Source organism: Trachemys scripta, chromosome 2 (genome assembly GCF_013100865.1).
Source record: "Trachemys scripta elegans isolate TJP31775 chromosome 2, CAS_Tse_1.0, whole genome shotgun sequence".
NCBI classification, from domain to species: domain Eukaryota; kingdom Metazoa; phylum Chordata; order Testudines; family Emydidae; genus Trachemys; species Trachemys scripta.
Genome location: NC_048299.1, coordinates 168153658 through 168180255, shown reverse-complemented (window position 1 = coordinate 168180255; position 26598 = coordinate 168153658). Strand labels below are relative to the sequence as shown.

The window sequence follows — 26598 nt, the reverse complement described above, 5'->3', positions numbered from 1 at the left end:
CTGATTTGTAAAGCTGAATTTCTGATGTTGAATTGTGTCCATCTTAAAGCTGAGCATTCTCACCTTTTAATGTGTGGCGTATGAGAGGGGCCAGCCCTGCAGCAGAGCAGAGTGTTTTATGGGAGAATTTTGGATTTATCAATCACAAGTCAACTCCCAAGAGTAGCCAAGAAGAAAGAGGTGGAGTGGTTGTGACGGGTTGGATCACAGAATCCCCCCTTGGGAGCTGCCAACTGATGCGCCAAGACTATTTCTGCTCCTGCTTTCCTGCCCCGTCAGCTTACGACTTCAGTGCCCTTCCTGGTTTGAGCCAGACTCGCTAGCCTGCTGCAAACCCAGACCCAGGTCTGAACCACGTCCCCTAACAGCTGTAGGCTTACCTGAAAGCTAACAGAAGTGTTCTTGTCTTTAACACTCAGATGCCGAACTCCCGATGGGGTCCAAACCCAAATAAATCTGTTTTACCAGGGTAAACTTATAAATTGTTCACCCTCTATAACACTGATAGAGAGATATGCACAGCTGTTTGCCCACCCAGGTATTAACACATACTCTGAGTTAATAAGTAAAAAGTGATTTTATTAAATGCAGAAAGTAGGATTTAAGTGGTTCCAAGTAGTAACAGACAGAACAAAGTCACCAAGCAAAATAAAATAAAACACACAAATCTATGTCTAGTCAAACTGAATACAGATAATCTCACCCTTCGAGATGCTTCAGTAAGTTTTTTTCCTCAGACTGGACACCTTTCAGGCCTGGGCACAATTTTTCCCCGGTAAAGCTCTTGTTCCAGCTCAGGTGGTAGCTAGGGGATTCTTCATGATGGCTCCCTTTTTTTCCTGTTCCGCCCACTTGTATATCTTTTGCATAAGGCGGGAATCCTTTGTCCCTCTGGGTTCCCACCCTTCCTCACTGGAAAAGCACCAGGTTAAAGATGGATACCAATTCAGGTGACATGATCACATGTCACTGTAAGACCCCAAGCCTTCATTCCTCCCAGCCTGACTCACAGAAAGGCTTGCCTGCAAACAAAGCCATCCACAGTCAATTGTCCTGGTTGATGGGAGCCATCAAGATTCCAAACCACCATTAATTGCCCACACTTTGCATACTTACAGTAGGCCCTTATAGTTATATTTCATATTTCTAGTTTTAGATACAAGAGTGATAAATTTATAGAAATAGGAGGAACACACTCAGTAGATTATAAGCTTTGTAAAGATACCTTACAAGAGACATTTTGCGTGAAGCATATTCCAGTTACATTATATTCACTCATTAGCATATTTTTATAAAATCATATAGACTGCCACGTCACACCAAGAGTAGCCAAGAAGAAAGAGGTGGGGTGGTGATTTGTTTTTGTTGCTAATGGGGAAAAAAAGCCTTTGCACAAGGCTCACATTTATATTATAAGTTATATTCGTACCTGAATATGAATCTGACCTGGTCATAATTTTTCAATAATATATTTGGGGATAAAACATTGTATAAGTCCTTGCTGGAAAAATGGAACTTGCTATGTTTCTCTCCTGATATGATGGGGGTTTTTTTGGTTTGGTTTGGAGTTCTGTGAGGGTGGGGGAGTAGGGCTTGGTCTTTTTTTGAAATTGGTGATTGAAAGAAAGGCTCAGGCTTGGTGGTATCGTAAACTGATCAAAGATATTTCTTTCCAGAATCAGATTTAAAATGCATTTATCCAGGGCTTCAGATTTTCTGGGACAGTATTGTATCACTCCTGAACTTCAATCTGTGTGATTCAGGCTGAAGTTGTCGACACAATCATTATCCTCCCAGTCACCTAGGCTTGCAAACTTGGAGTGGTTTTTTTTTTTTTTAAGTAACTTTCTTTTCTTTCTCCCCATACATTCAGGCATCCATCCTCCCAGCAGCTCAACATTACAACCTTTCCTCTCTGTTTTTATGGCTAAAAATGCTTATCCTTGTCTTAGTTCTTTCCCACCTCAATAGCTGTGCTCCCCTCTCTCAACTTTCATTTCACTCCCCTCCAGTCCATCCAGAATATAGTCGCTAAAATCCTTTTCTTCACTCCATTTGTTTCTCCCATTGCTAACATAGTGAGTCCAAGAGTTTTGATTGTGCCTTCAAGACTATGCACAAGTTTATTCTAATTACATCACTTCTTACAACATCTCCCTTGCCTTGTTTGCATTATCAGTGAATTCAGCTTCACCCTTCCCTTTCTTGCCTTCCTATTTTCATGCCTTTGCTGCTTCCCCCTCTGCCTGGAACATCCTCTCTATCCCAGTATACTAGGTACCAATGCCTTATTTTAAAATCTCTATACAAAGCTAATTTCTTGTATGAAACCCATAAACATTAACCAGTTAAAAAGAAAAAAAAAAAAGCAGGATATGTAGTTAGTTAGATTTCGGTTAAAAAGGGCTTTATTTTGGCAGTGTTTTTCCATAAAAATCTATCGGACAACACATCCTCGATTATCACCCTCAATTATTATCCTTCTTCGTTGTAATTTTATAATTTATAAAATAATCCAAATTCTGTTTGATCTCTGTCATTTGTTAGCAGTGGCTGAAAACGGAGAGAGTATATGGTACCTTACTAGTGGTAGGAAATTAATCAAATGTGTTTTATCTGATGTTGTATTGTGATGAAGGTAGAGGTCTGGGGAAGAAAGCCATCAGTTTTTAATATCTGTATGTCAGTCTCTCACCTTTGAAACTTTAACCAAGGAAGACTCTTCCAAATAACTTGTAGTACAGGAAGGAGTTTAATTAATACTGACATCTCCTGGGTAATGGTGCACTGCTTCTCTTTTCAGCTCTGCATCTAGTGAGGTGTGCTCTTTTTTTGATCATTACAAGCAATAGCTACAATGCCCTTCATCTTGATGGAAGGCATTAGGCCAGTACCTTATTTCCAAAAGCAGGTAAAAAAAAACAACAAAGAATAATGGAGTCCAAATTACTCTGGTCACATTTAAATTCTGTGTTGCTTGGGTCACATTCATGTCTCTGTCAGGTATGTCAGATGTGTACATTTTTGTCCTGTATGTACACTGTGTATATACATCATCTAAACGGTGAGTTCACATGAGGAATGTGAACAGTTATTATTATTTCCCTGGCCAGCTAGATAGTGTGTACATATGTATTGTCATGTGTGTACACAATAAATGTAAATAGGCACATATGCACACACACAAGATGTGCATATTTTATATCCAAATGCATTGATCTGGGTTATTTTAACCATTTTGTCAGGTAATATGGTTACTCAGAGCACCATATGACCTGACCAGTTAACCTTTCATGTTAATACTACAGCACCTTGTTTGTGCTTTGCTTACTTTTAATGTTGACCCAATGCTCACCTTGTCTGTTTTAATGATTTTAATTTTAATCAAAAATACCTTGTCTCCCAGCAACCTAATTTCCCTGTGCATTTCTCAGTAGTGAATGCTTATTGATGGTCATTACTCTCCAACTGCTTGTGCCAGTGCACCTCTGGGAGGTTAATCAATCTTGTGCTTTTTTAATTGACATCAATAATGTGTTTACATTTATCAATATTTCTTAATTGTCAAGTTATAACAGTGGAACATCAATAATAAATCACGCCAATGGTGAACTTCACACATTAGACTTTTAAAAGTCTCCTTAAGCAATTTGATATATTGTAAATTGCTGTGGTGTGATTTGTATGTGCTGTGTAGGAAGAGGTCCAAAAATTGGTATGTAAAGTCATGTACTGTAGAATAAATAACATTAAAGAACCAATCTATTGAAATGGCAGTAGGATGGTTTTTGCCGTAGACATTATATACTATTATGAGGAAGGAGGAAGCAAATGTTTTAAGGGTTAGTTTAACAGCCCCAAGCAAGATTGTGAACCCATTGTGCTAAGTGCTGTACATAAACATAGTAAGAGAAAGTCCCTGCTTTGAAAAGTTTACAAACTAGGTGAGACAAAGGCTGGGGAAAAGGAATTATTATTCCTATTTTACGCATGGGAAATAAGGCACAGAGAGATTAAGGACTGGATCCAGATAAGCAGATAAACACACAGTTAACTTTAAGCATGTGAGATGTCTTATTTAAATGAATGAGACAATTCATGCTTACGATTAAGCATATGCTTAAGTGCTTTCCTGTGTTGGGGCTTAAGTAACTTGCCTGAGGTCACATAAGAAGCTTCTGGCAGGGCTGAGAATTGAACCAAAATCTCCCAAGTCCCAGTCTCGTATCTTAAGGCCATCCATTATCTTTCTTCTATCCCTACTAGCTTCATGCAGTAATAAGCTGCACATAGGACAATCATCTGAATGAGAGACCTGGCAAAATGCTGTCCTGAGGACAGCTACCAAATTAAAGACATGTCTAATGAGAATGGAAAAAAAGAAATGGGGGGAAGAGGTGAAGAAGGTTGAACACTTGACAAGACGATAACATGGAGCACCAAGTAGGAGGAAAAATAGCACCAATGAAGCAGCTATTTACTTCCTTCTTAATTTTATGCTTCATGATTTTTTTTTATTTAGCTCATATGATTTTAAAGGTAAACTAGAGATTTTAAGGTAAATATATGCAAAAACAATCAAGATCGTAATCATTAACAGAATATGTTGCTATTAGACTTTAAAACTACAAACTTTAAAAAAAAGTAAGTAAGACCGGAGTTCAGGGTTCTCCATGTCTCATAGAAGATATTGTTCATTATTTTGTTATTTATAAATCATTTATAGTACTATGGATTTAAATGGTTCTTTACACAGAGCAAGAGAGAGGTATTCATTCCCTTAAAGATCTGACTGTCTAAATCAAACTAAAACAACAAATGCATAAGCCAGGACATGAGACAATGATTCAGGAGTGAAAGAAGGAGATTATTAATGATGAGAAAAAGGGGGAAAGGAGGTTGCAGGAAGATCTCTTCTTTGAAGGAGCAGAGAAGGGGAGTATACTGTGGATGAGAACAGGGAGACTGTTCTAGACATAGTGGCAGCTTGATAAAAGGCACAAAGTTGAGTAGAAAAAGTGACAACGGGAAAGGAGTAAGATGAAAGTATTGGAAAGAGTAGGAAATATCAAGATTATCTAGGCCCCTGTAGATGAGGGATTTCATTTAATAAGAGGCAGAGAGGAAGTGGAGAGTTTAGTGGGTGGTCAGAGCACACACTGGCATTTTGGGTGAGAGTCATAGAGGGCAGAGAAGAGACAGTTACACTAACCGAGGTGAGAGATTAGACCACTCTCACTAGGGGCAATGATTTTTATGGAATCGGTGGCAGAGCTCCCACTGATTTCAGTGATACAGGAACAGGTCCCCCAGGTTTTAATGGGCTTTGACTCAGTAACCATTGTAATGTTAGTTCCTCAGAATCCTGAAGTGTAACACCAAGGTTCTCTCATTTGAAAAATATTGGTTCTAGATAGATTCTTTTTATTTACTACTTTGAACATATGTAAAAGGACAACCGAAACGACAAAACAGCTGCCATCATAGTGAACTGAATATTATTGTGGAGGCCTGGCATGTCCCACCTATCATGATTGAATCAATGTGAAAACTGGGACTCCAGTTCCTGTATTCAATATTCGCTTCTAACTCTCTAAAGAATGGCACACACAACCGACTCTGGGAGAGCAAGAGATTTTACTGTTAATGCACTATAAAGTTAAAAGGTTTCTGTTATCAAAAGAGGCTGTTAAATAGCATAAAGAACATAAGACTAAATGGTAAAATCTTGTAAAGTTCAGTTTACTATTCTGGCAGCCATTCTGCTGGCTTGTGGTACTTTTACACAAATGTTCAAAGTCGTGAATAAAAAGAATCAGTCTTTTTCAAATGAGAGGGCATTGGCAAGACAGCCTTCAAAGGAACTAAATTATAATGGTTACTGCGTCAAAGCCCATTAAAACCTAGATGTTTAATCAATCTTTTTATCAAGAGTAAAGCAAATCAGAAAGCAAAGGAGTTGACATTTACTGTATCATGGCAGATTATGTATATTTCTCAGCTGTACAGAAGGATGTGTTGTGGGGACCTTGTGTGGAGAAAGCAAATCTAGACTCAAAGGCATGTATCTCTTAGCTGGAAAATAAGGACCTGTATTCACAGTAGGGCTCAAATGGTGTTTACCAAATTGGTTTGAAACATGTTAAACCCTTCAGATTGACCCAGATTAAATGTGAGACTAATTTAGCTTAAACATGCTTTGTCTGGCTGGAACGAAGAAGGTGAAATCTTATTTAAATTGAGTTTAAAAACAGTATTTCACACATTGGCTACCAAAGCACTGTTTAAAATCAAAGTAGCATGAACTTCGTTTTAAACCAGTTCAGCAAGTATGTTTTTCAGTACAGTATAGGCAGGTCCTAAATAATAACAATAGTTTTTGTTCCTGATGTATTTAACATGTTTTGAAGCCCGAGTTAGTCGGAATATTGTGCTTGGACCTGGTTTTTTAATTGTATTAAGAGATGACATAGACGCTGCTGAGAAATGAGGATCTGTAACAAATATCATTACATACCACCTTGCAGGCTAAGAAGTGAACGTGAGTCTCTTGCCCCAAAGTGTGCTAGAAGCCATACACTGGTACTCACCCAGTATTGGTGCTTCATGCTTTTGAGTGAAATTTTCAGAAATGTGTCAGTCCTACTTTCAAAAGTGACTTGGACACTTAGGAGCCCAAGTTACATTCAGAGTCAATGATATTTTACTTCCTAAATCACTTAGGCGCTTGCACATTTTACCCTTTTCTTAGTAATACTCTAGGCTTCCCTTCCCTACATTAATGATGAAGCCTCTTTGCTTGATTCAGTGTACCACCATTTCCCATTTTATTAATGCACACTCTCATTTGAAATGGAGCGGCACAATGTAACAGCAGGCTTCTTGTTTCTCACCGCCTTTTGATACCCATTAATAAAAGCACAGACCATCTCTCTGTCTCTTCCATACTCTCAGGCTGAAAAGCTGAGTATTTTCTTTTCAAGTAAATACCCATCAGCCCTGCAGATCTATCAGCAGTAGTTGTTCTAGGGGGTAACATGTAAGCAGTCCAATACATGCATGACCTGAGAGAGGTTCTGAGTACCTGCAGTTCCCATCATGATGTTGTGGGAGGTGATACTATTTATTTGCATGGCAGTAGCGTACAAAATGTCTGTGATGGCTCAGTGGTTTGAGCATTGGCCTGCTAAATCCAGGGTTGTGAGTTCAGTCCTTGAGGGGGCCACTTAGGGATCTGGGGCAAAGTCAGTACTTGGTCCTGCTAGTGAAGGCAGGGGGCTGAACTTGATGACCTTTCAGGGTCCCTTCCAGCTCTGTGAGATAGGTATATCTCCATAAGAGCCCCAGTCATGGACAAGAATCCAATTGTGCTAGGCGCTGTACAGACACAGAACAAAAAGACAGTTCTTGTTCCAAACCTTTGAAAAACTCATATTCACAGACTTTAAGTATAACTATTCCCAACTTTTTTTTTTTTTTTTTGGGGGGGGGGGGTGGGGTAATTGTATCAGTTTACCAGATAAAGGGTTTGATCTTTAGATTTAGTGCAGAGCATTTACCATTCCTATTGAAGTCCACAGGGGTTTGACACAAGTGATACATGATAGTTTACTGTGAGTACTGGAAGAATATGTTTCATTATTTATGGCCAGTTAATTGATTTGAATTTTTAAAAAAACTGTGTACCTAAACAGCAGTAATGAATTCAGAGTACTGAAAGTGTTCATTTAGTTTCTTAATTTTTTCAGTTCTTATTTGCTGCTTGCTTGCTTAAGATTTCATTTGAAATTGTAAAAATTAGACTTCTTTATTTTACTTCCTGGCTTTTACTGTAAAACACGGACATTGATACTGTGTTTCTAATATAAAAGTGTCATGAAACTTAGAGGGAGAGAGTTCTGACCTATTTTTATAAAAGAAAACAAGGATAGGGAAGGGTAGAACACAGGAGCAGAGACCCAAAGTTTCCCACAGTATAGTAATAGATATGACCTTTAATATCGAGGCCTTTGGATCAAAGTTAAGTTGGCATTAAAATTTTCTAATAAATTCCCTGCTGAATCTCAGGGTTTTTTCCCCTCAAAGTTAATTCAATAAGGTCACAATAAAGCGAGTGCTGTCTGTGTTATTGTAATTGCTCTCAGCAGGCTGGTAGTATTATTGCACAGAAGTGCCAGCTACTGTGCTTTTAGTTCTCTCTTCAACCACGCTCCTTCCTACATACTCCCTCCCCTCGTCTCTCAAGTCCACCCTAAATAGGAAATGAAGCTGTTTTAAATGCCATTTGCCTCTCATTTAAAATGCTTTTACAGTGATGCTTTCCTGAATCCTTTGCAGCGAAAGAAATAAAAGATAAGTTAGACTTCTTGTGGAATAATTGGAGACTTTTATTTCCTTTCTTTAAATCTGCTCCAACCTTTGAGCACTGGATCCTGCCTTTAAGTTCTTAAGTAAAGGATGTTATTTCTAAACACAAAGGGCTTGGTTCATCTCATGTCGGTTTGACTCTCCGAGCGTAGCAAATTGACAGATATTTCAAGAGTTTCTGTAAGGGTGTGGAGGATGGGATAGTCATGGGAAACCAGCTAAAATAATAATGTGTTTCACAAACATTCTTCTGCATATTGAGACATACCTGGTTGTCCTATTCCTGTAAATTATTGCTATCCATGCCAAGCCTGGTAGAATAATTAATTTGATATTTCTTGTCCTGTGGAAAGCAAGTTTATGTTTGACATTCATTAATCTACTAGTAGAATATTAGTCTGGGCATAGACCATTGCAGTGAATAAATGGCTGCACAGAAACACTGTGATCATTGCTCTTTGCATATGTTATACAACTGTAAGTTGATACATACGTGTTAACATGAATTTGGTTTCACTTATTTTTGTTTGTAGTGTCCATAATTAGGGCACTGTTGTTTGGATCCTAATTTCCAGATACAACTTTCTCCTCTCCTTCCTCTAACATGCAGTCTTAAATAAACATACAGATTTGGTTGATATGGGTAACATGCAGTGTTGTATGCCAGGCTGCCCACGTTGTAGCCAGCTTTTTTCATCTATTGCAGAGATTTTTTTTAAAATACAGTATTTGCATTACATTATGATTATTTTATTACAGTAGCACTCGGGACCTTCAATGAAATATCAGTCTCCCATTCTTCTCGGCATCAAACAAAGATGTTTTACAAATACAATCCTTGATCCAAAATGCCTGCAGTCTGTCCTTCCCTAACTGCACCCTTCATCTGTTAGAACCTCCCTGTGTTACACCCGGATTCTGAATATGCAATGAGTTTTGAAATTTAAAACGAAGGTTTTTGCTTACACCACTGCATCAGACTTTTGTTAGTAGTAAGGAAAGAGCACACTTATTTGTCACTTTTTCACCCTATTTCTGTATTGCTTATTATTTCTCTTCACCTTCCCACACACTTTTAAAAATTACTCTTGTCCCACACTCTTGGTCATGGATCATACCCTACTGGTACAAAGTACACTGCAGTGCCTGCATGTTGGATGAACTCCCAGTGATCAAAATAATCACTTTCACTGTGTTTGAAGTTTCTGCCAGCAAAGAGACAAGCATCTTGAGATCACTCCTGATCAATAACTATTTATTGCTCTTATTTATGGCATACACATTTTAATTTATAATTCCTGTTGCTGCTTGGGGTACTCATTTTTGGTAGCAGAGGTGTGATACGACTAGTAAAAGCAGTATGCCTCCAAGATGAAAGGACGCTACTGACCCAAAAAACTTCAAGAAGGTTGATTTGGAACCCTACTGTGGTTGGAGTCTAAGACATGTTAAGATTCCCCTGAATCAGCATGGCAGATGATCAAGTTGTTGCTTTGTGTATTTAATAATTAAGCATTGCTGTGACAGAATTTCTATTTAAATTAACATTTTTGATTGATTCTACACCTCAAAAGTTCAGTGTTGAGATTACAGCAATATAGGCTAAAGAACTCACATTTTCCAAACCAGTTTTCCCTCTGGCTGCGTCAGGTCATTCTAAAGTAAACCTGAATGTTGAAAAATCCATTTGGACTACATACAGTAAAAGCTTTTTTAACGGGCATGCTGCGGGCACGGGGGGTGCTGGTTAACTCAGAGGGAGGGGTTTGGAGTGGGGGGGGGATCCAGCGGGGCGTGGGAGGGGCTGCGGGGCACGGGCTCTGGGAGGGAGTTTGGGTCCGGGAGGAGGGTTGGGGCATGGGAGGGGACTTAGGGTGCCAGATGGGGGGGCACTCATCTCCAGTGGCTCCCTGCAAGTGGCTTCCCGTCCCTGCTGCTCCTGGCGGAGGCACGGATAGGCGGCTCTGCAACCAGGCATGCTGCCTCCATCTGCAGGAGCTGCCCCCTGCAGCTCCCATTGGTCACGGTTCCCGGCCAATGGGCTGGGAGCTGCAGATTCAGCACTCGGGGAGGGGGGAGGGAGGCACCATGCCTGCAGAGTCATCTGGCTGTGCCTCCGCCAGCAACAGGAGGGACGGGGAACCACCGGAGGTGAGCGTCCCCCCATCCGGCACCCAGAAGCCCTGTGCCCTAGGCCCCCTCCAGGACCCAAACTCCCTTCAAGAGCTCACCCCGCAGCCTCTCCCACAGCCCAGCCCCCTGCTAGCCCCACACCAACCACATTATAAACCAGACTTTCAGTGCAGATCAGAAATGCTGGTTTATAGAGCTTGCCGGTTGGTGAAGTGCCAGATAAGAGCTTTTGCTGTATTAACCATAAAAATATCAATCATGCTGTCCTTTGTTAAGCTAAACAAATTACTTGATTAAGATGCTATTTAGCACATATTGTTTTAAATAGTTTCCTGACAGGACCCTTCCTTCAGCCCTCTTGCAGGATTTCAGATGATGCATTTGTCCATTATTCTGAAGCTAGCTGTGTCTAATGTTTGACCTGAATGAAAACCACTCAGCACTTCTGAAAATTAGGCCACTTATTTAAATTTCTAAATAAGGATTTAGGAGCCCAACTTTCGGTCCCAAATTTAAACAATTTAGACCTAGCCCCTGCACCTGAGAGCTCAATATCTCAGTATCTCGCTTGCACATCTTCTTACAGATAGTTTGGTTATTCCTAAATAGATCCTAAAAGGAGTTTTGACAATAAGGATAGATTGACTGTTGCATCCCAATCATCATAACTTACATATCTCTATCATCTTTATTCTGAAAATTCCCAAAGCATTATACAAAGTCTAATAACATCAATGAAACACATCCTCCCTTTAGGTGGAAGGCCTACCAATCATTTGTTTTATTTGCCTGGATTCAATATTTTGAAAAGCCTATCCAAGCTCTAAGTATTCTCATAATTAAATTCAAACTCATAAAGGAATATGACCCTGTATCTTAATACAAATATTAGTCCTGGGGGAATTCTGTGCCAATATTTTAAAATTCTGCAAATTTTATTTGTCAAAATAACACTATATAATCACACCAGTTTCAATTATTTTGGTAATTTCTTTCAAAATACCAGTCAACAAGTATGTTTGTAACAATACAGACACGCACACAAATTTCCCTAGGAGTAGAGAGTTAAAGAAACCTCTATAACAACCCAGTTCCTGTTTCTCTGCCCCCCCCCCCCCTCCCCCCCCCCACCCCCACCCGCTGAGCCCAGTTTTGACCTCTTGGTTTTGGTAAATTGAATCTTCCTTTAAAAATATTGTATCTTCAGATTAAAAATGAATGCAATACAGGCACTGTACTGCTTGATAATTGCTTATTAACAGGGCAGTCAGTATAAATCAAAATTAGGAAAATTGCTATATGTAATTGGAGCTCATTTAAATGATCTCTGTTATGGGAACAATTCTGTTGTTAAAAGAATCAAGTGCAGTTATACCAAATAGTAAAATAAAATAGATCATTGGACTGGTGAAAGGAGGGCCAAATCCAAGCCCTGTAGAAGTCCACTGGAATTTTGTGTTGGTCTTTCATGGGATCATAATTCACCCTTTGATCAATTTAAAGGTGGACTGCAAATGAAATTGTGAAAATTCCATCTGCTTTAATGCAGCCCTCTGCTCCTACTCAAACTCAGAAAAGTCTGCATGTTCAAGTATTGCATGCCTAAAGGAGCTACTTTTTCTGTCCTATCCGCATGCCTAAATCATTGTACATATTTCTCTCAGACTCGGCATTTTCTTCTTTCTTCACTCTGTGCTGTGTATTAATTCACCCAGAGCCCCTTATGTATGGTCAGCCTTTTCTTTTTCTGTTTTCCTCCAAAATTTTCCATCCTCTAATCATCTTAGCTCAAGCCTGAAAAGACACAATACCCAAGAGTGGAAAATGGTAGCACTATTAGTTGACACAGTTGTCGAAGTAGTCTGCTCCCCTTTCTTCTCTTTAGGAAAGCACGAGCTTATTGTTCCTTAAGTCAAATTTTAGAAAACAGACTCAAGAACTCAGGTTCAGAAACAATGCTCTAAGAGACAAATGGCTATAAGACCTGGTAAAGCCACATCTGCCTCAATCCAGTTGGCAGTTTTCCCCAGCTTATGTCTCCAGGCCACATATAAATGTGTTTGTGGACCTAACAGGGCAGCAACATACTTGGGGAGATTCAGACCCTGAGAAGAGGAGTCTGACATGATGACACATTTGATATCAATATTCCTATGCTCTCTTATAATGTTCAGAAACCTGTGATTATAATCGTGCTGAGATGCTGTTTCCAAAACCCATGTTGTAGAAAACACATATTCATAATAAAAACACTACGGAGTACTGTTGCAAACTGAAGTTTGTGATCATTCTTTAGAAACGCACATCTTGTAGAAATCATAGTCTACTTTTAGTATTCAACTTTGAGTTGAATTCAGGTTTTTGGTTTCTGGTTGTTGTTTTTTTACTCATCCACGTTTATTTGTGGTTATATTAGCACATAGTAACTTCGGGGAGTGGGGAGGGAAGGTTTATTTGACTTCTGAAGGTTTATTTGGATTGTGACTGCATACAGTTAGAGATAAATCAGTGGAATAATTAGCAGTGAAATTCATAAGTAAAAGAAAGTTCCAGGGAAAAAAAATCCAGCGGTGTCAATTAATGTTTGCATTCTATCTTTCCATAGTGTGTAGCCACACAGGCTACTTTGTCTCCCTTCTACTATGGGCCACCAAGAAGTGAACCAAAGAAAGCATAAATATGCAGTGATATAAGCGGAAAGCATTAACACCACATGAATTCTAAGTCACTTTAAACAAACCTACCTGGACATTTTCTCTGTTTTCAGTCATCATTTTCTAAAACCAGATCTAGAAAAATTACAGTGGATAATGACTCCCTGGTTGGTTTTATTTAATCTGGAGTCCATATTAACTAAACAGAGACACGTTTTCCACAGTAATATTTTTGGACAATAAATCTGGCCAGTATAATGCACCTTATTGGATGGTCATATGTATGTATACAAAGGGAAGAATCAATGAGCAATAATACCTGTGTGCTTTAAATTTACTGCACCTTTTCCTGAGTATTCGCAAAGGCTTTGGCAGTTTGTAAAATCGAGTTCATCATTTGCTTGTGGTCCTTCCTCATCTGAATGTATTTCTTTCAAGGCCCTCACTGCTGCAGTGAAGAAATTGGTAAAGTAGTTCTGTGTTTATTTTTGGTAATAATTTTTCCATTTAACATGCCTCTTGATTCTGTTTCATTCCCCTCCCACTCTCACCCCCTCTCCCCCAGTGGCTCAGGTAGCCCATGGCACAGTCTTCTGTCTTTTTATTAGGAATTCTGGAATCTGTGTACACCCAGTGGTCATATTCCTGAAGCAATCTGTGCTAAATGCCAACATAAAATAATAGATGCACAGAACACAATTACCATTGCTAAAAAATAAATGTGAAGAACATAATAGTGGAAAGTATTCATCCTTTGAGGATGAAAACCACTTATATAGCTTTGATAAAATTAAGCTAGTGTTATGGATATCAAGCTGATGCAATTTCCCTGCCACTGCATTCCTCTCCCTCCCCCCAGTGGAAGCTCTTGCTACTTGAAATGATTGTATTGGGTTCACTTACTTATGCCAGATGATGTAGTCAAAAAGAGGACTGGAAGTCCGACCTCCAAGTTTTCATCTCAGCTTTGCCAGACTTCTATGATGTTGAACAAGTTATTTGTATCAGAGGGGTAGCCGTGTTAGTCTGAATCTTTAAAAAGCAACAGAGGGTCCTGTGGCACCTTTAAGACTAACAGAAGTATTGGGAGCATAAGCTTTTGTGGGTGAGAACCTCACTTCTTCAGATGCAAGTAATGGAAATCTCCAGAGGCAGGTATAAATCAGTATGGAGATAACGAGGTTAGTTCAATAAGGGAGGGTGAGGTGCTCTGCCAGCAGTTGAGGTGTGAACACCAAGGGAGGAGAAACTGCTTCTGTAGTTGGATAGCCTTTCACAGTCTTTGTTTAATCCTGATCTGATGGTGTCAAATTTGCAAATGAACTGGAGCTCAGCAGTTTCTCTTTGGAGTCTGGTCCTGAAGTTTTTTTTGCTGTAAGATAGCTACCTTTACATCTGCTATTGTGTGGCCAGGGAGGTTGAAGTGTTCTCCTACAGGTTTTTGTATATTGCCATTCCTGATATCTGACTTGTGTCCATTTATCCTCTTGCGTAGTGACTGTCCAGTTTGGCCAATGTACATAGCAGAGGGGCATTGCTGGCATATGATGGCATATATAACATTGGTGGACGTGCAGGTGAATGAGCCGGTGATGTTGTAGCTGATTTGGTTAGGTCCCGTGATGGTGTTGCTGGTATAGATATGTGGGCAGAGTTGGCATCGAGGTTTGTTGCATGGGTTGGTTCCTGAGTTAAAGTTGTTATGGTGTGGTGCGTGGTTGCTGGTGAGAATATGCTTAAGGTTGGCAGGTTGTCTGTGGGCGAGGTTTAAGCTGAGGACTGTAGGTGATGGCCAACAGAACTCCACTGGCCATCACCTACAGTCCTCAGCTTAAACCTCTCCAACGCATCATCAGTGATCTACAACCCATCCTGGACAATGATCCCTCACTTTCACAGACTTTGGGAGGCAGGCCAGTCCTCGCCCACAGACAACCTGCCAACCTTAAGCATATCTACACCAGCAGCACCATCACGGGACCTAACCATAGATATAGTAACATAATTCTACCATTTAAGTGGCAATCAAAGCCGGATTTTCAGCTGGTGTAAATAAAAAAAAGAGTCTAGGACTGCTGGTGTGATACTAGCTGTGCAATGAGATCTTTGGATCCTTGAGGTTCTTCCTGCATAATAACGTTGTTCACAATTGCTGATTGCTTAATTGTTGTTCTAGTTCTTGTGAACACTTGAAATAAAGACGAGACAGACAGACCTGCCTTGTTGGAACTAACAGATTATAGTATAGTTAGAATATGGATGGAAGGAATGTAGTAGTTTTTAACATCTTGCCAAATGATGTCTTGGGCTTTAGAGGCCTGTGGAGCATGATTACTGAATACAATTCAAGGATGGTTTGGCTATACTTAAGAAGGCAAACTTGAACCAGATCTCCCAACAGCTTTGTTTTTATAGCACTAACGATACCGCATATTATATTGTTGTTTATCAAGATGATTGAATATTGTATTGTGTGATTTTTGTTTTTCCAATACATAATTTTTATGTAAAAAAGCAGTCTAGGGCGTGTGATAAGATATGGTTTTCTGTCTCTGCCTGCACTCCTCTCTTCTGCAGCTATTGGGCCATGTTGTCTTTTATTAGTAGATTTTATTTATTGTATTGTATTAAACACCCACAAGCCTTTGAGGCTGGGACACTATCTAAATGAAATTTTAATTTTTACTATGGCATCTTTGAACACATAAATAGTGTCAAAGGGGTACTCCTGGGGGAATTATGCACCAAAAAAATAAAAATTCTGCACACAATATTTGAAAATTCTGCAAAGTTCTGCATATTTTATTTGTCAAAATAACACAATATAAACATTCCAATTTCAATTATTTTGGTAATTTATTTCAAAATATCTGTCAGCAAGTATGTCTGTAACAATACAGACAAAAAAAGATTCTGACAATTCTTTTATTTTATTTTTTTTTTTACAAATAGATTCCTCACTAGGCATATTAATACAGAACTTTGAGTAATTCTTTTAAATTACAGTACAGAGCTGTATTTCCTGCACCTGTCAGAAGCAGTGCAAAGGTTTGGGGGGTCAGGGGTAACAGAGGAGCTGAGGGAGAGGGAAGGAGCCTGGGAGTGAACCTGGTGGGTGTGGGTGGGAGAAGTTTTCACTAGGAGGGTGGTGAAACACTGGAATGCGTTACCTAGGGAGGTGGTGGAGTCTCCTTCCTTGGAGGTTTTTAAGGCCCGGCTTGACAAAGCCCTGGCTGGGATGATTTAGCTGGGAATTGGTTCTGCTTTGAGCAGGGGGTTGGACTAGATGACCTCTTGAGGTCCCTTCCAACTCTGATATTCTATGATTCTATTCTAAGATTCTAAGTTTTGTTTTTGTTTTGTTTTTTTTTGGGGGGGGGGGGATGCGTTGTTAGGGAGTTGGGAAGCTTCCCCCATGCACACCCTGGCTAACCCCAAGCCTCTCCCATTCAATCAGACACATCTACCCCATCTCCACACACCCAAACTCCAGTCTGTCCCCCTACTACCATTCTGAACCCCAGTCTGTGACTCCCTAGCAGCTCTGTGTTCCCACTCTGTCCTAACCAGGCTCCATGGGCAGGGTGCTGTGATGAATTTCTACTCCTGGGGGAATTCTGCAACACTGGGCATGCATAGAAATTTTTTTTCCCCACACATAAAATACATTCCGTCCAAGAAGTTCTGCAGTTCCGCCTTTTGCCCGTCAGAGGCCACTGTGGCACCAAAACAGCCATCTGTGTTCATTCAGTTTGCTGTTCTGGCGCCACAGCAGACTCTGGTGGGCAAAAGGCAGAACTGCAGCACTTCTTGGACAGAATGTATTTTATCCTGGCGGGGGGAGGGGAAATTATGGGGGAAAGATGAATTATGCACATCTGCAGATGCACCGAATTCCCCCAGGAGTTAAGGGGTCACTACAAAGAATCTTTCAGGTCAGAACACACTGAGATTTACAATCAAATTTTTTTGGTAGCCCAGTTTAATTGTTTTTGACACCTTATTTTGATAGAATCTTCCCCTTAGATGAGATGTAGATGGATTAAAAATGAATATATTGGAATCATCAAACTGCTTGGTTTTGCTCTTTTGATCACTGGGAAACTTATAGCCACATTTAGAAAAACATCTCTTCGTGAAGAGCTCACTTAAGAAAATGTTGCAGGAATTGTGTTGATTTAGAAAATTAAACCTTTTTTCTGCTTCACTAAAAGGAAAAATAAAACACTGAACTAATAAAAGTAGAATTATTCAAGGTGAACCACAAATGACATTGCTAAAATATCAACTTCAGTAATGTATGTATGATGAATGCCCAGTTGTATTAATTTATAACTTATAATTCATTTATTAATTTATAATTTAATTATTATAACAACCCCCAAGAATCCGCCCACTTATTTTTACCCCTTTGGTTTTTTTTAAAGACCTTTATATTTTTTTTTCCTTTTAGGTTACATGACATTCTTCATTGTCTCATGACTGGTTCAGTGGTCTATTCCGACACCCCAGCATGTTAGCATGCTGGTGAGAGACAGACCTCTCTGAACTCTGTAGACTACGTTATGAGAGGTTAGGTAAGTGGCATTTTTCTTTATTATATTGCACAGCTTTTAATTTATTTCATATTCAACACCATATAAAATATTTATAAAATAAATTTAGGGGGAAAAGCGCAATATAATATTAAAAAGCCACTTATCAGACCTACTATACATGGGGTTGACTCCATGACCAAGGAAAATTGCATGGTGGTTTTGACATCATCCAGCACAATGCACACTGAGGCACCTAGCCGGGTATGATGAGAAAAGGATTTTAAAGAAAAAAGTTATTTGTATATAGAAGGGCTATTGCAAAATTAATTTATTTTTTAATACTAGGGCTGTTCACACAACCAGAGCAAAGAAATGAGCTAGAAGTGGGATTCTTCCTGCCATTGGTCAATTTATGGGGTTGGTTGTTTATGAACATTGAGCTTTGCTGTTTCAAGTTATCAAAGGCTGTGTTAGTCCTGCTGAATGCAATACTACTGGGGGAATTCTGCACCACTGCGCATGCACAGAATTCATGTGCCGCACAGAATTTTTTCCCCCCAACAGAAAATATTGTCAGAATGGTGCTGCAGTTACTCCTTTTATCCACCAGGGGCCAGTATGGTGCCAGAACAGAGAGCAGCTGCTCCCAGATAGGAGCAGCCCCAGCTGGGGATAGGGAAGACAAAGAGGCTGCCTTTCTCACAGCACCCTGCCCACGGGGCCAGGTCAGGAGGCATGGTATATGGGGGAATGGACAGCACGGCACACATGGGGCTGTTACAGGGTCACAAACTGGGGTTCAGAAGCAGTAGCATTGCTAGGGAGGGAGTTGGGGGAGCAGCCACTCCCCTGAGCACTCACTCGGCACATCCCAGTGTGTCCGGGTCTTTGGCAGCATTCACTTCAGGCTCCGCTGCGTGCATCTTGCGGCGGCGGCTCCTGCGGCCGGTGCTTCTCCTGCTCCCCCTGCCCTCGCTTTGTGGCAGCTGGGTGACACTCCTCCCTGTGCCCATTGGTGGGTGCCTGCTACTTTGCGGCTCCGGCTGCGCTTGGCTGAGGACTAATCCAGCACGGGTTTCCCACAAGCAGCTCTGGGTCTTCGACAGCTATTCGGCAGCGGGTGCTTCAGTCGCTCCGGGTCTTCGGTGGCAATTCGGCGGTGGGTAATTCGGCGCAGCGGGTTCTTCAGTCTTCGGCGGCAAGACTTGTTTTTTTCTTTTTTTTTTTTTTTTTCTTCTTCGCTGCTTCGCAGTGGGTGGCGCCTTTTTTTATGTGTTCGCTCCCCATGCTCTTAGAACCTGGCTACGCCACTGTTCAGAAGGGATAGTTGGGGGAGGCACGGACTGAAGCAGAGGCTGAATGGGAGTGGGGGTGCAGACACAGATGGGGACGGGGAGGGAGGTGTAGGGACATATGGGGATTGGAGAGGGGATGATGGGATACATGGGGATGGGGTGAGGTAGGGTGGCTGAGTGGGGGTGCAAGGACACATAGGGATCGGGGGTGCAGGCAGGGGCACCGGAACTGGAGGTGCGGGCAGGGCCCTCCCACTTTTTGAAAGTGGACGGGCCTGGCCCTCCCACTTTTTGCTGGAGCAGGGCCTGCCCTCTTCCCGTGAGGCCCCACCCCCTGGTCATGCCAGCATGGAGCCCGGGTAGATATGGGAGCCCCGCACACAGATCCTCCACCTGCCCGTGGTGCAGGGGGGCTGAGAGCAGCCCCCACCCCATGTTCCCGCTTAGCCAAGGGCAAGTGGAGGGTCTGAGACTCCATGGCAGCTGCGTACCCTCCACCTGCCCTGGGCGGGGAGGCGAGGACATAGCCCGGGGGCTGCTCGAAGGGTCCGCCATGTTTCCCCACAGCTGCCCACATGGCTCTTATCATGGCCGGGCTTCGGCTCCAAGGCCACCCGACCCCTGGCCAGAGCTGAGAGAGCAGCTGTGGGGAGCCTTGGTCCCTCCACCTGCCCTGGGTGTGGGGCCTGCTTTAGGCCACCCCAGGTGGGAGGAGCAGGCTCCCCAGCTCAGCTTGGCTGAGGAGGGAACTCCGGGGGGAGAGGAGGGGCAAGGGCAGGGCCTCATGAGGGCAGGGGGCCCCAGTCCCCCCATGTTTGGGAAGGCTCTGGCACCCTTGATGCAGGGACACATGGGTTCAGGGGCAGATGTGCCTGACTGAATGAAAGAGGTCAGGGATCAGACAGGATCTGTATGATGGAGGCTCCCTAACAATCCCTCCCCGCCCAAAAAACCCCTGTTCCATACTTCTCCTACCCACACCCAACCACCCTCCAAATTCACACCCAGACTCCTTCCAGCAATTACTTTCCTGTCCCTCCATTCCTTCATTACTCCTGACTTCCCCAAGTGTTTGCACTGCTTCTGAGGGGTCCGGGAAGTACAGTTCTGTATTGTAGTTTAAATGAATTATTACTCAGAGTTCTGTATTAATATGCCTAGTAAGGAATCTGTTTGTCAAAAAACATTTCCTGGCCCTTTTTTGTTGTCTGTATTTTTACAGACATAGTTGCCAACAGGTATTTTGAAATAAATTACCAAAATAATTGAAACTGGCATGATTATATTGTGTTATTTTGACAAATAAAAATGCAGAATTTTCAGAATTTTAAAATATTGTGTGCAGAATTTTTAATTTTTGATGCAGAATTGCTCCTGGAGTAGAGTAATCTTCATCCTGTTGATGACTGATCTGAAAATCTCCTACATCTACCTGACTCTGATTACTAGAATCACTGGGAATCGCATCAAAAAGCATCATCAGCTATCTGGTTGTTAAAAGTGATGTACAGAGCTAAAACCTGCTCTTCTCAGCAATGCATTCAAATCAGTAGTATTAATAAAACTTTACTCATGTGTTGGAAAATTACAGTATCGTTATATTTAAAGTATACTTAAAATGCTTTTAAAAGGGAGATTTAACAGATGAATTTTAAGTATTGGAAAAAGTTAATTTGACACACTTTTTATGATAGGAATAAATGGGGGAAGAGGACATATGTATAGAAAACTTGAAGTATTAAATTTAGCTTAATACAGGGGGTTATTGTTTAAGCTGGCATTTTTTAAGACACCAGTGTGCAGGATCAAGTCTTGATTTGCATGATGTTGATGCAGTTAGCTCTTGGTTTGTACAGGTGGTGAATAATGGGCTTTGACTCTTGATTCACCTGTCTTACTGGTGTGTTACCAAATGTAGACATATAAAAGCAGAGTACACTTAAATTGTCAGTGTCTACTATGTATACTGGTGATATACATAGTTATAATCATGTCATCTTATTAGCAGTAACGTTCAGAAAGCAACCTTGTAGCTTGGCATCTGTTGGCAATGTGGGTAAACACAGTTGCCAAGAGCATGGAGAGAGGGTATTTCAGAGGCTTTTGCGCATTACGTTTATAGATAAATACTGATCAACAAAAATGTTAAAGCAACAGCATTAACTTAAATCAAATTTCTGATTTTTTTTTACCTTTGTGACTGTTACAATTAAAATAACAAAGAGGTTAAAGAAAAATATTATCTATTTTTTTAAATGTTTTTCTTTCTGCATTTGACAGTATTTTGTTTTCAGTTTCATTCAGCTGGCTTCCTGTGTTATTGTGTGGATCTTTCACACTGCAACAGCTGAGAGAGAGAAACTTAAAAAAATATATATTATTTTAAAAATTGGGAGGGGCGACTTAAGAGTAGTGCCTAGTATGGTTTTTAACTTTTTAAAAAACTGATTTCAAGTTGACAGTGTCCCTTTATTGTCATGTAATCAAATAAACTTAAACAGAAACTTTGCTTCCCCCTTAAATGTAATTACATTGAAAAAAGCTAGTGTTAATAATACCACATCAAGATATTGAGATCACGCACTCAACTTCTAGTACACCTCTACCTCGATATAACGCTATCCTTGGGAGCCAAAAAATCTTACCGCGTTATATTGAACTTGCTTTGATCCACCGGAGTGCGCAGCCCCACCCCACCTTCCCGGAGCACTGCTTTACCGTGTTATATCAGAATTCGTGTTATATCGAGTTGCGTTATATCGAGGTAGTGATGTACTTCCTGTTTTTTTTAAAGATTGCTACAGCTGTATTAATTTGTCCACATTGCACATCCAGTATATTCTATAGTACCTATTAATAACAAAGGGTAATACATTCAAGTGACATTTAACTAGTTCTCAGGGAGGATCTGTATACATGTCAAGTTTCATATTTCAACCATAATTGCTATAGTCCTCTTTTTTTTTTTTTTTTAAGTGTGGTTGCAAACTTTTTTAAATGGGGAAAGTGTTCTTCTATCGTTTGCTTTTTGTTCTTGCTGTACTTGGAAATGTCTGAATGGATCTTTCTTAGACTTATTCCTTTGAGAACAGATCAAGTCTGAAAATTTTCAACCAAAATGGTGAATATTTATAAAAGTTATTATTGAGGGAGGAAGGGAAGGGGTTCTAATGAAACTATTCTGCAACCGTAACTACTGTATAACCAAGTGCCTGTTATAATAAATGCCAACTTATATAACATGTATTCACTATCTAAGCACTGGTTTTATGTACCAGTAGATCCATCAGGTCACCCCTACCACATGTTGCAGCCCAGGAGTTTGGGTTCAGAATCCATCTTTTCCACCCAACTCACCATTCATTCATTCTATTGAAACTACTAGCGAAGATGCCAGCTGGGACCCTACAGTTTGAAGGAAGTTATGTATACATTATAGCAGTGCCAGGATGCCTTTGACAAGCTAACCAAGTTGATATTGTAGCACTTTCAATGCCACACATCACTGTCACAGCCAGGACTATACCAGTCTGGTTGCTGCTTTTTCCCAGAACAAGCCAGCTGGCTCCAGCCAGGCCCTACCTCAGTGAAATAAGTCACACAAACACATACACTTTTCTCCTAGCATTTCAAAGTGCATGCTCAGTAAGCAGAAAAAAACAGATTGGAGGTTTTAATTTCATGTTTTTCACTGACCTTTTGAAATGTCAATTTTAAATTTTCCACTTAAATACTTAACAAATACAAAGAAATAAAAGAGCTATATAAAAACTAAGTATTATTAATTATCAAGCATAAAAACTAATTTCACCTCTCACACTGAGAGTTGGTTCCTCCAGATCAGGTTTATAAATACATTGTCAGGATAATGTGAATAATTTATGATGCTACTGCCAGTAGTGTAATTATTCTGTGAATAAAAAGAGGACTTTAGTCCCCAGGGATATAAAGCACCTTTCAAGAATACTAAATTAACTTAAAACATTGAAGAAAAGAGCAAATTAGAGAGCAATGGTTTATATCCTATCTAAACTGGCATACGTCCACATTAACACCGTAAGTAATAGTTTTAGAGCATTCCTGAAATAACAGTAGGAATTTCCTTCTCATTGTGCATATTTGTTCTACCACTGTTTAAACAAATATATTGGAATGATAAAAAGTATTTGCTTATTTTACAATTACTTTCCATCTTCCCTCAGACTCTCCTACAAGTTACAGTAATCAATGCTCTGTGTTGACTAGTGATAAATTACAATTTAATAGTTCAGGGCTATGATCTCAACAAGATTATATTGGGTCAGATGGTTCTGATGTCAGAGTCTTGAATTATTAGTTATTTCAAAGAGGAATTGGACTGATGAATCTTAACCATGGGGAATAAATCTGCTTGCAAACTGTCAAACATGGTCTCTATATCAAGTTGTAATTTAGTCATTCATGCATGGGAAAAGGAGTCAGGAATCAAACTGAGAGGCTGCACAGGGATACGAGAGAAGCAACTGAGCTTACTGCTGAGGCCAAGTGTTTCCTATACACCTCTACCTCGATATAACGCTAAGTGACAGCAATTATTAGATCTGGCTGTCTTCATTTCACTTTGAATATTATTCCAATCTGTATTTCTAGCCAGTATTTAGCATCCATACTGATCTGTATTTTGTTATCTTAAACGGTGGGAGGGAAGGGGAAACACAACTCAACGAGAACACTGGTTGTTGCTGCTTTTCACCAGTTATACTTAATCTCCTGAGTCTCCTCTGTGTCTCAATAGCTGTAGAAAAGCAAACATTTGCTGCTTTTGATCGGAGGAGAGAAATGACAGTATAACTTCCTCTACAGCCAGTGCCAATCATATTCCCGAGCCTGCCTGCAGAATGTACACATCATTCTTTCTCTTCTCTCTTTCTGCATAGAGACCAAGCAGTTTGTCACCTTCACTAGTTCAGTTACAGAGAAGTGCAATTGCTTCCTAAAACTAGAATCTGTTAGGTCAGCCCCATAGTGTGGGAGCATCAACAAGGGGGAGGGCAGGTGGTGAGATCCTCTTCTCTTTGTGCCAAAGCAATAAAGCTATGGAACTGCTGTCTGGACAATCATGTCCTCATTTCAACAGTTTACCTTCCCGGCATACAATGCACCACAGCTGAGGCTTTCAGCAGGCACTTCTCCCAAGATACATGTGGGGCTTATACTTCTGGACTCTCAATCATCTTTTTCTGACCCGGGGGTTTCCAGAGGTGGACTTTTTTGCCACCAACAGGAAGTGCAGACAGTTTTGCTCAAGAGTGGAGTTTGGCCAAAGTCATACTAATAGTCCCACTGTGGCCCAGACAGGCCTGGTACCCTTACCTAATTCACCTTGTCCTTTGTCCAGCGATCAGTCTTCTGTCCATTCCTGATTCCCTCTCACAAGATGCTGGTCAGACTCTCCATCCCAATCTGGGAATTCTCTGCCTCCAGGCTTGGTTCCTTAATGGTTCACAGAAATAGAGACTTCCTGTTCTGCAGAGGTACAGCAGCTGCTGTACAACATTAGGAAAAATTCTACAAGGAATTCAAAAATGGAGGAGATTCCACCATTGGTGTGACCAGTAGCATCTTTCATCTGCTCTTTCCTCTCTCTCTCTCTCTCTCTCTCTCTCTCTCTCTTCTGTCCTGCACTATCTGCTGGAATTTTTTAAAAAATCAGGATTATCTATGAGTTCTATCAGAGTTCACTTATTGGCTGTTATGGCCCTCCATTTCTCGGAGAAGAAATTCTCAGTATTTGCTCATCCCATTACAGTAATATTTACCAAAGGAGTTGGGAAACTGTTTTCCTCAGATTAGAGAACTCATCCCTGCATGGGATCCAATAAGATCTCCCTTTGAACTGATGGCTACGTATTCTCTTCTTAACCTATTCATTAAAACAGCCTTTTGGGGGCTATTACTTTTGCCCAAAGAGTTAAGGAAAGGGGGGCTTTAATGGGAGACCCACCCTTTACAGATTTTTTCAAGGACAAGTTTGCTTTACGTCTACAATCTAAATTTCTCCCTAAGTGTCGTCAGAATTTCACATCTGCCAAATCATCCAACTTCCAGATTTTTTTTCTGAAATCACATCAAACCTGTGAGATGCTGCCTTACACACTTTGGACATTACCTTTATATTTGGACAGAACCAAGTCATTTAAAAAGTCTCCCAGATTGTTTATTTCAGTTGCTGACCGGTTCAAAGGGTCTGCAGTCTCTATCCAGAGACTCACGTGACGGCTTTCTGGGTGTGCTATTTCTTGCTTTGAATCTGCTGAAATACAGCCTCCTCCTTGGGTGTCAGCTGATTTCACAGGGTCTTTTTCTACTTCTGTGGCATTGCTTAAGCATGTTCCCATTGTGGAGTTTTGCAAGGCTGCACCTTGAACTTCAGTACATAGCTTTACCAAACATTATATCATGGTCCATTTTTCTAGATCAGAGGCTGCCTTTGGGAATGCACTCTTGTCTTCAGTTTTTGACTCTGCTCTGAAGCTCCCCCCACTACAACTGAGGGTACTATTCAGTAATCACCTGAAGTGGAGCACCCATCAGGACACTACTCGAAGAAGGAGAGGTTACTCACTTTGTACAGTAACTGGAGTTCTTAGAGAGGGGTGTTCCTCTACCTGCTTTCCTTCCCCTCTGCTTAGGAGTTTCCTCTAAGGGACTTTGCAGTGGCTAAGGAACTGAGGGCAGTTCACCCACATAGCTCTAAATAACCTTGGTGCATGGGACGAGGATGTGTAGGGTGTATGCATGGCCAAACAGGAACTGCTACCGAAAATCTCTGATTAGACGCCCAAGGGATGCACTTGAAATGGAGCCTCCACAAGGAGACACATCTTGAAGAACTCCACTTACTGCATAAGGTGAATAATCTTTACTTTTCTAATATTCAGTGAGTGTACGACTATTGATTACACCAGTTCTGTTTAATACATTAATGGATTAATTCTCTTATCCGCCCAGATTGTTCTTCGAAAAAGTATACAGTGAATACAAAAAAGTCGGTCTTGGAATAGATTTAGTATCCTAAAAATGTTATAACTTTAGATTTTTAGAGTGTCTTTCACATAAAGAATCTCAAAGCATGTGTCAGATTGTGGGCCAAACTCTTCGAACATAAGCAGAAGTAAGGAAAGCCTCTTCAAAGAGAGTAAGTGTGAAGTGCAGCTTTTGTACCCTGATGCTGGGGCCCTCCCTAGTATTTAGTGTGAGAAAATTCTAACTTCTGCATCCAAAGAGAGTTAGGTAAGATGCAAAGATGTTTGGTATGGGGTACAGAAGGGGAGAAAAAATAGTGTAGTCAATAGTCCATTCAATAACTCCCTGCAAATATTTATGAAGATGCTGTGGCAATCTTTACCCTAAAGAAACTTGCTGTGTTTACTACCATTTGATTTCCCTTGGCACACCGGTAACACATCTCATACCCATACACACAGATTTTCCTAATGGTGCACAGGCATTCACAGCACTGTTTTAGATTAGATGTGCTTTGAGCAAGACTACGTACCATGTGCTCCTCCACCATGCCATTCTCCATTGCCAATGTGGTAGGGTGGATAAGGATGACTGGCAGCTTTGAGA

The 26598-nt window shown here is 40.7% G+C and overlaps 1 protein-coding gene across 3 annotated transcripts in view; it reads left to right on the top strand.

The window, feature by feature from the left end:
* LYRM4 (LYR motif containing 4) overlaps positions 1-26598 on the top strand; it is a 142794-nt gene that overhangs the window by 50175 nt on the left and 66021 nt on the right. Inside the window, exon 3 of one of the 3 annotated variants that reach the window (XR_004644647.1) lies at positions 17608-17731. The exons of 1 other annotated variant lie outside the window; for it this stretch is intronic. The gene's annotated coding sequence lies outside the window, so the exon portion shown is untranslated. The remainder of the gene's footprint in view (positions 1-17607; positions 17732-26598) is intronic. One more of the 3 variants, XR_004644648.1, reaches the window with a different exon arrangement.